The sequence below is a fragment of the Pogona vitticeps genome, chromosome 6 (genome assembly GCF_051106095.1).
Source record: "Pogona vitticeps strain Pit_001003342236 chromosome 6, PviZW2.1, whole genome shotgun sequence".
NCBI lineage: Eukaryota > Metazoa > Chordata > Lepidosauria > Squamata > Agamidae > Pogona > Pogona vitticeps.
The window spans coordinates 86,094,651-86,108,852 of record NC_135788.1 but is presented as its reverse complement, the minus strand read 5'-3'; positions in this window follow the sequence as shown (position 1 = coordinate 86,108,852).

Sequence of the window (14,202 nt, the reverse complement as noted above, 5' to 3'; positions counted from 1 at the left end):
GGAAATGGCCCTCCCTTCATCTCTCCCCCCTCCCCCGCAAAAAAGCCTCCTCATGAAGAGGCCTTCACCCTCCAAGTACAAATTAACTATCTATGGGCTAAGAGGATTAAATGAAATAGCATAATAAATATAAAAATAAGTGCAACTAAAAATAACTATGGAGACCCACAGGTTGGGAACCCATGCCGTAGAGGCTGCCATTCCCATACAATGTTGGGGAGGAGTTACTCTGGTGTGTGAATTGCATGCATTTCCCATCCCCAGTAAAATTCTGGACAGTAACAATTTAAAAAGTGAAGAATCTCTCCTATAGCTACCTTGAAGCAGTTTGTTGGTAAATGATTGCTGGAAATATCTCTTTGTCCAATTACGTTCTCTGTGCTTTGCAATTCTTGGTAGGCAAACTGCTTTCAATGGGCCGGATTTCATTTGACAACCTCCCGCTGCTGACCCATAAGGTAGCAAGTGTTTTATCACACAGTGGCACAGGAGACCTCAAAGAGCCAATAAGCCACCCCTCTTAACTCTATGCCCTCTTGATGCCTCTGGCTACAAAGCCCATCATCCCCAGCTGGCTGAGGGTGATGGGTGCCACAATCCAGCACCTCTGGAGGGTACCAGATTGGGGGAGGCTATAATAGAAGTGCATGTTCATATTTTTCTTCTTTTTCTGTTGGCTCAGACTGAGCTTTGATCTTGCTAATGGCAAGGCACCCTACACGACTCTGAACGTTCAAAAAGATTTTCCAGTCTGTTCCAGATATTGATCTTTTGTACATACCAGGTAAACTGACCAAGGTGACAAAAGGGCCTCCTGTACCCCCCCCCCGTTCCTCCTCGCCCCTTCCCCAATTTTTTCTACTTTTTTTTAACATGGTACAAGCCAAATTGCTCTGTATGTTTGCAAACCTGTATGATGTTTTAATGTGCTGTAATATATTCTGATATTCATATATTGTTATTGGTTAAAACATTTGTATCAATAATACAATTTGTAAATGGTAATAAATGCTACAGCTTTGTCCTTCAGCCCTGTTGTTTGCTATGTTCGGGAATGGGGTTCTTGTTGGGCTTTGCAAATTCTGCTCCCTCCCAATTTCCAGGTTAAGCACCAAAGAATCCCTACAGCTTCCAACAAGTAGAGACTGGACTTTCACATTAGCATGGAAATGTTAATTTCTTAGACCACTGCTCCCAGAATCTCCCAGCCAGCGGCTGAGAGTTGTATTCCAGCGAAGTAACCTCTCCAGCTTCTGGGGCAGAGATCATCATTGATGGAAAATGTCCTGATCTTGATGGGAAAATAGAATGTATCCCCCTAATAGCATCTGTGGCAAAAGGGTGTCCTCCTGAGGGGTCCCTGCCAAAGGCTACATGTGGCCCTTGGCCTGATCTCGAGCAGCCCTATCTAATTTCCCAATTCTTTGCAAAAGTGTGCTGTCTCTTCCTCTGCAGTGCAGCACATGGGGGAAGAGGAGATGTGATCTTGCTCAGTGAATTCTTATAATTTCTTAGTTTCTGCCCCATCAAGGACTTGTTTTCCTACCACTCATTTCACAATGTGATGATGTTTTTAGGGAAGGCTAAAGATGTGATGCATCTTTCTATTTTGATTGATTGATTTGAAAGTTTTACCCTGCCTATTTCCTTAAGAGGGCTTACACCATTAAAAGACAATATTTAAAGCTAAAAACAATAAGTATACAAACACTAAAAAGGATCAAATAAATACCACATTAAAAGATGGTAAACAAAAGTGACACCAGAAACATTCAAGGCAGGAAGGTCCATTAAAAATCTCAATCATGCAGCCAATCATTCAAGGAAAGCTTGCTGGAAGAGAAAATCTTCGCCTGTTTGCAGAAGGACAGCAAAGATGGAGCCAGCCTGATTTATGCAGAGTTTACATCTATCGTACTTGGGGTTTTTTAAATGCCAAAAGTTGGTGATATTTATCAGAACTGAACTTGCTTTGGGGACCTTTGGTAGGTAGAAAGGGATTCCCTGATCCCTCTCCACACAAATGGCAGCTTCAGGGGTGGGATCTTCCTCAAGAACTGCAGCAGTGGAGGACAAGACTAACATCTCTTTCTGTATACCAGCAGTCCTGAAAATAATCGGCGACTTTCCTTTCACCATTTGCACTCTTAGAGCAGCTTTGCAAAAAAAAACAACAACAACAACAACAACAAACAAAACAAAACAAAACAAACTCTGAATGTATCCTGCAAGCATTCCCCACCAGAAATTTTACTTTTTCAGAGTATAACTCTTAGAATCCCCCAGCCACCAATGACTTCAGGGAACTGGAGTCCAAAAAGTAACTTTTCTAACCTCTCTGCTGATAATAACACAAGAATCAAATTGGGGACCATGATGCTTATGTTGCCAGCTGCAATAATGGTGGGCAATATAGTATACAAGTTGGGCAAAAAGAAAAGAAAAAGCTATGTCCCTACAACTGCAGTTCAACCTCAAGCGATATCTTGATTGGTTGTTGTGGGATTTTCAGGCTCTTTGGCCGTGTTCTGAAGATTGTTCTTCCTAACGTTTCGCCAGTCTCTGTGGCTGGCATCATCAGAGGACAGCACTCTGTGGTCTGGTGTAGTTTGTTTGGGAGTTGAGTCTTTATGGCTGGGAGATCAGCTTTTGTCCTTTTTAGGAGATGGGTGATTAGTGTGTTTTGTTGTGGGTGTATTGTTGTGATAATGAGGAGAGACAATATCTGGATTGTACAACAGAAGAAGGTTGCAACTGTGACACTAAACAGGTTAAAAAATAGAGAAAAATTCAGAAGGATTCCTATATTTGCTAAGCACAATAACAGCAGGAAAGGACACTTCCCTTCCCCAGCAGCTTGTACACCAGAAGTGGGGAGCAGATCACCCTCCAGATGTTAATAAGTACCAACCAGACATAACCAGCTTAGTCTTAGGTGAGAGATCTTTGGAGCCACAGTCCAGCAACAGCTGGAAGGCCATATAATCCTCAGCTTGTCTGAAGCTCACCTCTCGGCTATATAGTGATGCCGAAGCAGAACCCTTTGGTTTGCCTTCAGTTATTCTACTGTTTTTCAACAGAGCATGAGCACTCTCGGTTTAGCATCTTACATTTGTATCCAGCTAGATAGTAGATGCCTGTCCTGCTGGGCGCAGAACTTCTTACAGAAGATCACAGAGGAGCAAAACATGACAGCGGTACAGAATGGCTCTTTGGAGAGTTGCACCACCCAGGACACGTTTGGGAGACTGATCACAAGCCTTTTTGAAAAGCAGTATGAAGTGATGCAATAGCTATGGCCACTTGATGGCAGCAAAACCCCACTTTTGAAATCATACAATACAGTATTTGCTCAGGCAAGGTGCATTACTAGAAATCCTGTCCTGGGAAGCTACAAAGAACATGCCTGTTCTTGTGTTGGAGCACGTGCACAGGATCAATATCTTGGAATCTCTTCCCAACATCAAGTTTCTGACTGCCAGCCCTGAATACTACTGAGCCACAGTAAAAAGGGAGTGCACCTAAGCATATGAAACACTCCGTTTTCAATATCACTGGGTAAACTACAGCCATAACCCTACATGTCTGAGAGAGAGAGAGAGAGAGAGAGAGAGAGAGCAAGGGTTCTAGTTCAGAGGACACGTTTCCCTAGAGCAAAAAGTAAGGGTGTCAGAGGAGGTGCACAGTTTCATTTTCAGTACCACTAGATAAACTACAACCACAGTGTAAACCTCTAAGAGTGCTATAAAGGTGCCTACTACAGAAACCATGCTTTTTAAAGAAGCTTAATACCCATGCTTTCATGCATGAGCAATAAAGAGAAACACAGTAGCACTTCTCTTCAGCCACTTTTCTTTCCCAAGAGCACCTATATTTTGGGCCAATTCCCTAGCTCTGCAAACTGGTGGTCATTGTTCTAACAAACAGCTGCCCCAATGAGTTGTGTTGCTGCACCACAACTCCCATTACCTCTAGCCAGTGTGGCCAACAATGAAATGGGCCCAGGAGTAGATAAGCACACAACAAGCACAAATTTCCTTCCACTGTCATTTAAAAATAAGTGCTTGCTATGTGCTGGCATCGTTGATCTTTAGGGTCATAAACAGCAAGCACTGCTCATTATTTGTGTTTTGCTTCTGAATACTGAAGTTCTGCAAAGCAAGCAGTTCATATTATATTTTTAAGACCTGTAATTCGAACAGAGAAGAGCAAATGCTGGAATTTAACATGGCTTCTTTTCACTAACTTCCATCATTAACGCTATTCCCAAGTAAATGCATCCCATTATAGCTCTGCATTCAAATAAGTGGGTACCATTTTGTGACATAGGTTTGGCTAGAAATATTCTAAACATATAAATAAATAAAGGATTCATAAAATTTGTATCATGAGTATTAAGGTGTTTTATCTACTTGAACACTAGAACATTTTTTCACAGAGTAAAAATAGTGCTTTTAATAGCATATTTGGGAGAAATGCATCATTTCCCAATGGCAGATCCTCCAGATATGACCACAGTTCCCTAGCCAACATGCCTTGGGCATGCTCCTTGGGACTGCTAAGAATCTGAGTATGTCACAAGGAGATAGTACCGGGTTGGGATGAGTGAGACTGTGTCCAAATCTTGTGTGGGGTCTGGCAATGAATGCAGAGGAAGCATTCCACACCTAGACTTCAGAGGAATTTTCTTCTTGAGATTCATTCTCATGTTTTATTGCTGAGCCCTGGGACTGGGGGAGGGGCTGTGGGTCTTGCCTCAAATCCAGCTTTTCTCAATTCAAGCCCCAGTGACCCTCTCTCTGGTCTGTTTCAGCCTTAAGCGATCATGTCGGACTAAGATTAAGAGATGAGAGGCTTTAATAACAACTATGTTATCATCCATTTTATGCTGTTTTCCGAAGCTACAGGGTTTTCCTTCACTGCATGTTTTATAATTTTGTTTTAAAGACAGATAAAGAAAGTGGTTAGAGCGATAATAGCTGGAGCCAAATAATCTGAGCCAGGATTATTAACCGTTCAATAATTTTTAATGTGGTTGCACAGTCTCAGAGTATCTCAAGATGCCTCTGTAAATTTCACCGCAGTAACCTTTCCTCTTTCGAGTTATATGCCACAATGAGTTTCAGAGACTTCTTTTAGCAGGTCAAGATAAGGCATTTGAGGAGCAGGTTGACTAACTCTAATCCTATAGACTTAAACAGTTTCAATGAGAAGTAACTGGATTCCAGTTAAACCTGTTTCCATGCAAGCATACCAGACTGAAAGACAAAGAAACGTGGTGGCACCTTAAAGACTAACTGAGATACTTTAACAACCTCGTTGTGGGGTCATGTATAAATACAACGTTCATTCAGTCTCATTCTCATGTCTGAGGAAGTGGATTTTATCCACAGAAACTCAGATAAAAGTACAGTAGCTGGTCTTCAAGGTGCCGCAATGTTTCTCTCTTTTTTTTTGTCTGAACATGTCCACACAAACTAACATGGCTATTTCTTTAAAAATGGCTTCCATGTAAAGCCCACATGTTTCATTTCTTGGGGCTTTACAAAATGTCTGGTGTTCTTTGCACTCTTTGAAAAATCTTTTTTACTATGTTGCACACAAACACATATATTTATGCTTGGCCATGGAAATCCATAGGGTGGGGGCTTTGCAGTGGTCTTTGTAGAATTACAATAAAGGAGAGAGAAGGAACAGGGTAAACCACTCATGGTTCATCTTACATACTTGGAAAACTCTATAAGGGTTGCCATAAGTTGGACATCACTTGACAGCTCGTAAAAACAACAAACAAAACAAAACAACACACTATACTTTAGGTTGTGAGATTATGGGGTGGGGGTGGGCTTCTGAGTTATATTTTTCAATTATATCCTCCATCCTACCACCCCAGCAATTCTGTTCAAATACACATTTTTGGAAAACATGATGGGGCTTCTTAAACTTGACATTGCTTTGGGGCTCAACATGTCTCAGTCTTGCCCTGCCTATACACACGCCAGGCTAATGGGGCTATGCATGTGGGATCAGAACATCACCTCATGGCACCCATTGGTTGGCGTTCAAGGTGGCTGCCTCAGCTACCCTAAGATGATCCAAGGACTGCCAAATTCCTCAAGTGCCAGTAAAGTTGTGCTGGTGCAACACAACTGCTGTGTAACACAGTTCCTGTCCATCTCAATAACCAGGGCCAATATCAGGGATGATGGGAAATGTAGTCCAACAGATGGGTAGTGGGCAATTGCACTGTCATGGGGTCCCTTGGGCTGGGGCTTAATCTGTAGTGGGCTTTGTGGTGCTATAATAAAGGAGAGGAAAGGAGCAGGGTAAGCAAGCAGTCACTGACTACTTCAGAAGAACTGTACACAGGTTGTGACCCACACTCTCAATTTTTATACAATCGCTTGTTTATTTTGTATCCCACACCTTTCGGTCCCTGCTCACCTAGCCATAAGACTGTTAAATCTTTAATTTAAAATTATCTACCTGTACCGCTGGATTGTGCTAGCAAAGCCCTGGTTCAGATTAAGGAACCTTTCTGCAAGCTTAAGAAATGCTGCAAAAACTGTGGTGCCAATGTACGTGATGGATCAGGAGGGGGGGGCCATGTGAGAACACATACCGCTGCTTTCTCTGACAGCTGTGCCCTGTCACCCTTGGGACAACCCGCTCTCTAGGTTTAGCAAAATCAATTATTTTTATCCTCTTGGCTTATCTCCCTAGATCAGTTAAACAGAGCCAGCTTGAGTATTTATGTAACAGCCCATCTCACCCTTCTAAAGATGGCATAAAAATAAGTTTACAACAGGCCAGAAAGCGCAGGGTGAGGAGCAGTGGAACCAAAATAATACGATTCAGGGAACATTTTATAGGGACACAGACCTTGCAGCTGTTTGTTGAGAATAAAGTGTGTCAAATAAATTGTTTTGGATGGCAGCTGCCAATACTCCTCAACCATTGCGAAGTTCTTGGAGTTGCCATCCCAAAAGCAGCTTTCACAAGATCAGCCAGAAAAAAAATTGGGGAAATTTTGTTACAGAAAAATAGAAGATGGCTACCAAAGGAACAGGCATTTAAACATCACTTCTGTTGAAGAAATTTAAGGAAGGTGGGTTTTTTAGGACTTAGAAAGGGATATTTTGAATTGAGAAGCCCATGTTTCTTGTAGTAAAACATCCAGTAAGACTTCTAGACCTCTTTTTTTTAAAATGACCATCAATAGGTTGCTATATATATATATATATATAAAGTTTTAAAATATAACTGACAGCAGAATGGACTTGAAAACATTACCAGTCAGATCCATCTTTGAAGTGGGAGAGCTAAGGATAGAGTTTGCCATGTTTCCAAAATTGTTTGGCTCTTGCTGCTGGTTGTAGAAGGAAGGATGGAATGCCATTCCTCTTTCTTCCTCAAAAATAAAATTAAATATATTTTAAAAAATTAAGAGTATTTCCTTCCCAATATAAGCAATATGAAGGTATGTAATCAGCTGCAGGTATTTACTGGGGGCATGTTCCGGGAACCTGTGAATCCCCAACCCATCCCCACCACCTTTCCCTCAGCCACACCCTTATCTCTCTGGATGTCAAGGAGGTTAAGAGCTATGGGACTTTCCACAAAGGCGCAGAAGAGGAAATCCAAGGGTTGGCTCTCTTCCTCCAAAGTTGGCACCTTTTCTCTGCCTTGAAGGAGGAGACCCAATCTCTCTTATCACCTCTGGGATGCGATCCCAGGGACTATAGGTGTTGTACCATGTTATCTATCAGTTTTGAGTTTTGCCTAAGTTTGCCTGAGGCAAGTGGGGGGGGGGAAGGGAAAATTAAAGAAGGGGACACAATTAGTCTTACTAGGAATGTGGCAGGACGCTCTCCACAAAATTTCTCTGAAAAATGCTGGGATGGCCTTTTGAGGAGGAAAAGGGCGCATAAAAATAGGACTGTGGCCTAAAATGAGGAACACCTCGCAGTTGATTAACACACAATAGATTTTCATCAAACACTTCTACAATTTTCCTGATTTTTCTCCACGAACCTAATTCAGAAGAAGAAAAAAACTGAAGGTATATTACAGGCATGGAAAAAATGGCCACAAGCAAGTAGAAACTGTCATAAGGAGAACATGTTTTTACAGTGGGGTCTCTACTTAAGAACTTAATCCGTATTGGAAGGTGGTTCTCAAGTTGAAAAGTTCTTATGTTGAATTTGCATTTCCCATAGGAATGCATTGAAAACCATTTAATCCGTATCTGCTCTTTTCCGTCCATAGAAACTACAGTGGAACCTCTACTTAAGAACTTAATCTGTTTTGGAATGGTGTTCTTAAGTTGAAACATTCTTAAGTTGAAGCAAAATTTCCCATAGGAATGGACTGAAAACCAATTAATCCGTTCTGGCTGTCTTTTTGTTATGTAGAGGTGCGTTCGTACATTGAAGCATTAGTTCCCATAGGAACTAATGCAAAGCTGGTTAATACGTACTCTACCACTAGGGGGAGAAATTTTTTTTAACCTAAGATGACCTAAGGCTAAAAAAAGAGCAGGAAAGGTTTTTTTCCCCTGTTCTTATCTTGGATTTCTGTTCTCAGGTAGAAGCAAAATTTAGCAAATGGAGCTGTTCTTAAGTTGGATTGTTCTTAAGTAGGGACGTTCTTAAGTAGAGACCCCACTGTACTTACTCTACAATTTTGCTACATGGGCTGAGATTCTGTTGCGTAACTCCATGTGCAAATGTGAATGACATCGTCTGCAGCAGGAGATCACTGCTGATTAAAGGCTTCCTTTGGTAATTTGGGAGTACATGTGACTTTGCACGTTGTATATGAATCAAAACTGCCAAAGGAAGCTTTTAATCAGCAGTGATTTGCCATTGTTGATACAACAGGATTTCAGCCACTGATTCTCTTTAGAATGTTTCAAAAAGTTGAGATAAATTATATTAGTTTATTAACGGGATATTCAGACGGTCTACTACAGATGAGTACTACTTTTCCAACCACTTTTCTAAAATGTTTCTTCAGGTGTACCCATCTTAATCTGTTACAGGAAAAAAACAGCACTGGGTTCTATGGCATCTATAGGTTATCAGTTTTATTCCAGCACAAGTATGAAACAAGCTGTAGTCCATAAAGGTAATGCTGTAATAAATATGTGAGCTGTTGCTTCAAAGAGTTTATACATTCACATGTAACCTGCACTGGCAGAAATCACACTGCTTTGTGTAGTAAGTTATAGCTAGAGGCTAAACAACAGGATTTCAGCCATTAAGTATGGACTTAATTGTTCTCAAGAAAAGACTAATTCTGAAGTATGGATAAATTATTCCAGTTAAGCAGTTCTGTATATATGTAATCATTTTCCTATAAGCTATTTTGCTTCTCACAGTCATACAAAAAGATTTTTAAAAAATGTTTCTGCTTACTCTTCATTTCAAGTTACTTATATCAGTCTTAAAATTCCTAAAATGTCATATGTTTAAAATGAAATCTGAGATTCCTAGGTGTTATATCCTTTGTTGATGCCCTGAACTATGCTACCTCAGAAAATTCAGAGAGGCAGTCTTCCTCATAGCCTCTTCATTTGGGTTTTACCCCATTCCTCACAAAGGCTAGGTTATTTAAAGCCATAGACAACACACACATACACATGCATCCACAAAATAACACTTCAGACAATTCTTTTCTGTATAGCGTTGCAAGGACGCACCCCACCCCCATTTTGGAAATATAAAATCTAGTCCTTGTCCACACCTGTCCCCAGATGAAAAATCCTGATATGTTAAATAGTCTTTGGATTCTGAAAGCCTGCATTCCAAAGGGTTTTTATTATTACTAGTGCGATTCTTTCCTTACCACAAACCAGTCTCCTCTTTAAAGAGACAAATTCATTCACTTTCTAATTATAAGAAGGGGCTTTATAATGGTTCCTTGACAATAAGCATTTTCAAACCATGTCATTTGCATCCTCAATTGTCTCCTTTTCCAGTTCCCATAGAAATGGAAATTAAATGTCAGGCACAAAAAAATAAAACATGCTTTGTTTTTCTTCAGTTTGGCATTTATAAAACCCCTAAATCCAAACAGCAACCTCCTTTGAGAATGCTGCAATAAAGAAAAACAAGAGGAAGAGGAGGTGAAAATCAACTAGATGTTTGCAAGACTTTTGTTTTGTTTGTCTCCTCAAATTTTGCTTAGTGCTAATTATCTTCTACATGTTATGCTCTTTTTGTTCTTCTGCAGGAAGCAGAAAGACTCTCTCTCCTCAGCCCCTATAATCACCACCTCGCTATTCCACTGAAGGCCAGTTTGGCTGTCTTTTGCCCTCTGACCCCAACATGCCTGGACTGCTAATTAGAAGGTGTTTTTGCCCCCTCCAGGAGCACTTGTTGTTTAGCTGTTAAGTCGTGTCTGACTCTTCATGACCCCATGGACCAGAGCATGCCAGGCCCTCCTGTCTCCCACTGCTTCCTGGAGTTTGGTCAAATTCATGTTGGTAGCTTCAATGACACTGTCCAACCATCTCATCCTCTGTCATCCCCTTCTCCTCTTGCCTTCACACTTTCCCAACATCAGGGGCTTCTCTTCTCATGAGGTGGCCAAAGTACTGGAGCCTCAGCTTCAGGAGCTGTCCTTCCACTGAGCATTCAGGGTTGATTTCCTTCAAAATGGATAGATTTATTCTCTTTGCAGTCCAGGGGACTCTCAAGAGTCTCCTCCAGCACTACAATTCAAAAGCATCAATTCTTCGACGGTCAGCCTTTTTAATAGTCCAGCTCTCACTTCCATACATCGCTACTGGGAAAACCATAGCTTTGATTGTGCAGATCTTTGTTGGCAAGGTGATGTCTCTGCTTTTTAAGATGCTGTCAAGGTTTGTCATCGCTTTCCTCCCAAGAATCAAGTGTCTTTTAATTTTGTGGCTGCTGTCTCCATCTACAGAAGGGTTTTTAAACTCAATTTACCTGGGGGCCGCTAGAGAGAGAGGCTGGGTGAGGCTGGGCCACATCAGATTTTCCGCCAAGTGGAGCAAGAGCCTGAGGAAGCCACCCAGGAGTTTCCTTAGCCGACAGACAGGTGGGCTGGCTGGCAGGCTGCAGTTCTGGACGGAGGGTGCAAGAGGTGCTGTCTTGGGAGAGAGCTGGTGAGCGAGGCAAGGCTTTTTTTACTCTTGACAGCAGAGGATGTGTGGGCGCTTTGGGGGGGCAGGCAAGGCGAGGGCCACAAACTATCATCTGGGGGGATGCAAATGGCCCCCGGGCCACATGTTTGAGACCCCTGATCTACAGTGATCATGGAGCCCAAGAAAGTAAAATCTGCCACTGCCTCCATATCTCTCTTCTATTTGCCAGGAGGTGATGGGGCCAGTGGCCATGGTCTTATATTTTTTTATCTTGAGCTTCAGATCAGTTTTTGCGCTCTCCTTTCACCTTCATTAGGAGGTTCTTTAATTCCTCCTCACTTTCTGCCATCAGAGTGGTATCATCTGCATATCGGAGGTTGTTGATATTTCTTCCGGCAATCTTAATTCTGGTTTGGGATTCATCCGGTCCAGTCTTTCACATGGTGTATTCTGCATATAAGTTGAATAAGCAGGGAGACAATATACAGCCCTGTCGTACCCCTTTCCCAATTTCGAACCAATCAGTTGTGCAATTGTACAATAGTTGGAGCATTCTTTGGCACTGCCCTTCTTTGGAATTGGGATGTAGATTGATCTTTTCCAATCCTCTGGCCACTGCTGAGTTTTCCAAACTCGCTGACGTATTGAGTGTAGCACCTTAACAGCGTCATCTTTTAAGATTTTAAATAGTTTGACTAGAATGCCATCACCTCCACTGGCCTTGTTGTTAGCCATGCTTTCTAAGGCCCACTTGACTTCACTATCCAGGATGTCTGGCTCCAGGTCAGCAAACACACTATCTGGGTTGCTCAGGATATCAAGTTCTTTCTGGTATAATTCCTCTATGTATTCTTGCCATCTCTTCTTGATGTCTTCTGCTTCTGTAAGGTCCCTACCATTTTTGTCCTTTATCATGTCCATCTTTGCACAAAATGTTCCTTTAATATCTCCAATTTTCTTGAACAGATCTCTGGTTTTTCCCTTTCTATTATTTTTCTGTATTCTTTGCACTGTTCATTCAATTTTCTGTAACTTTCCCTCTCTCCCCTCATTTTGTTTTCCTTCTCTTCTCTGCTATTTGTAAGGCCTTGTTGGACAGCCACTTTGCTTTCTTGCATTTCCTTTTCTTTGGGATGGTTTTTGTTGCTGCCTCCTATACAATGTTACAAGCCTCCATCCATAGTTATTCAGGCACTCTGTCCACCAAATCAGGTTCCTTAAATCTGTTCTTCACTTCCAGTGTATTCATAAGGGATTTGGTTTAGATCATATTTGACTAGCCCAGTGGTTTTTTTCTACTTTCTTCAGTTTAAGCTTGAATTTTGCTATGAGAAGCTGATGATCAGAGCCACAATCAGCTGCAGGTCTTGTTTTTGCTCCATCTTTGGCTGCAGAGAATATAATCAATCTGATTTCGGTATTGCCCATCTGGTGATTTCCATGTATAGAGTCGTCTCTTGTGTTGTTGGAAAAGAGTGTTTGTGATGACCAGCTTGTTCTCTTGACAAACTCTATTAGCCTTTGCCCTGCTTCATTTTGAACTCCCAAGCCAAACTTTCCTGTTGTTCCTTTTATCTCTTGACTCCCTACTTTAGCATTCCAATCCCCTAGAATGACAAGAACATCTTTCTTTGGTGTCCCCCAGCCTATTTAACTTATATGCAGAATACATCATGCGGAAGGCTGGACTGGAAGAAACCCAAGCCGGAATTAAGATTGCCGGAAGAAATATCAACAACCTCCGATATGCAGATGATACCACTCTGATGGCAGAAAGTGAGGAGGAATTAAAGAACCTTGTAATGAGAGTGAAAGAGGAGAGTGCAAAAAACGGTCTGAAACTCAACATCAAAAAAACTAAGATCATGGCCACTGGTCCCATCACCTCCTGGGAAATAGAAGGGGAAGATATGGAGGCAGTGTCAAATTTTATCTTCCTGGGCTCCATGATCACTGCAGATGGAGACAGCAGCCCTGAAATTAAAAGGCGCCTTCTTCTTGGGAGGAAAGCGATGACAAATCTGGACAGCATCTTGAAAAGCAGAGACATCACCTTGCCAACAAAAGTCCGAATAGTCAAAGCTATGGTTTTTCCTGTCGTGATGTATGGAAGTGAGAGCTGGACCATAAAGAAAGCAGACCGCCGAAGAATTGATGCCTTTGAATTGTGGTGCTGGAGGAGGCTCTTGAGAATCCCCTGGACTGCAAGGAGAACAAACCTATCAGTTCTAAAGGAAATCAACCCTGAGTGCTCACTGGAAGGACAGATCCTGAAGCTGAGGCTCCAGTACTTTGGCCATCTAATGAGAAGAAAAGACTCCCTGGAAAAGACCCTGATGTTGGGAAAGTGTGATGGCAAGAGGAGAAGGGGACGACCGAGGATGAGATGGCTGGACAGTGTCTGCGAAGCAACCAACATGAACCTGACACAACTCCGGGAGGCAGTAGAAGACAGGAGGGCCTGGCGTGCTCTGGTCCATGGGGTCACGAAGAGTCGGACACGACTAAACGACTAAACACACAACACACACTAGAAGGTGTTGTAAGTCTTCATAAAATTGGTCAATTTCAGCCTCTTCAGCATCGCTGGTTGGTGCATAAACTTGGATTACTTCCAGGAGCACTACAGGACTATAATTCTGGGTGTGAGATCACAGCCATGTCTTACAGGCAAGGCTGGTCATTTGGGAGGTGTGGAGAAGGTATCAGAGATCTGTCATTTCCTGAAGCATCCACACAGATTCATTGTTATGGGCAGAGCCTTTCCTTCCCCCCCCTCCCCCAGCCATTTGCCCTTCCTGCTGACTCCCAAGCCAGGAAGCAATTTTGAACATGGTCACCCCAGTTTGTTTCCTCTCAGGCAGTAGAACTCTTACCCTCCAGGCTGGAATTCTTTTTGTCTTCCCCCTCCCCTTGCGTACTGCAGGATTATCCTTAGTACCTAAAAAAGGCCCTATAAATTTCACCCAATAGCAAAATCCTACAGGGATTGGTGGCGCTGTGGGCTAAACCGCAGAAGCCTGTGCTGTAGGGTCAGAAGATCCAGCAGTCGGAATGAGCACCCGTCGCTTGTCCCAGCTCCCGCC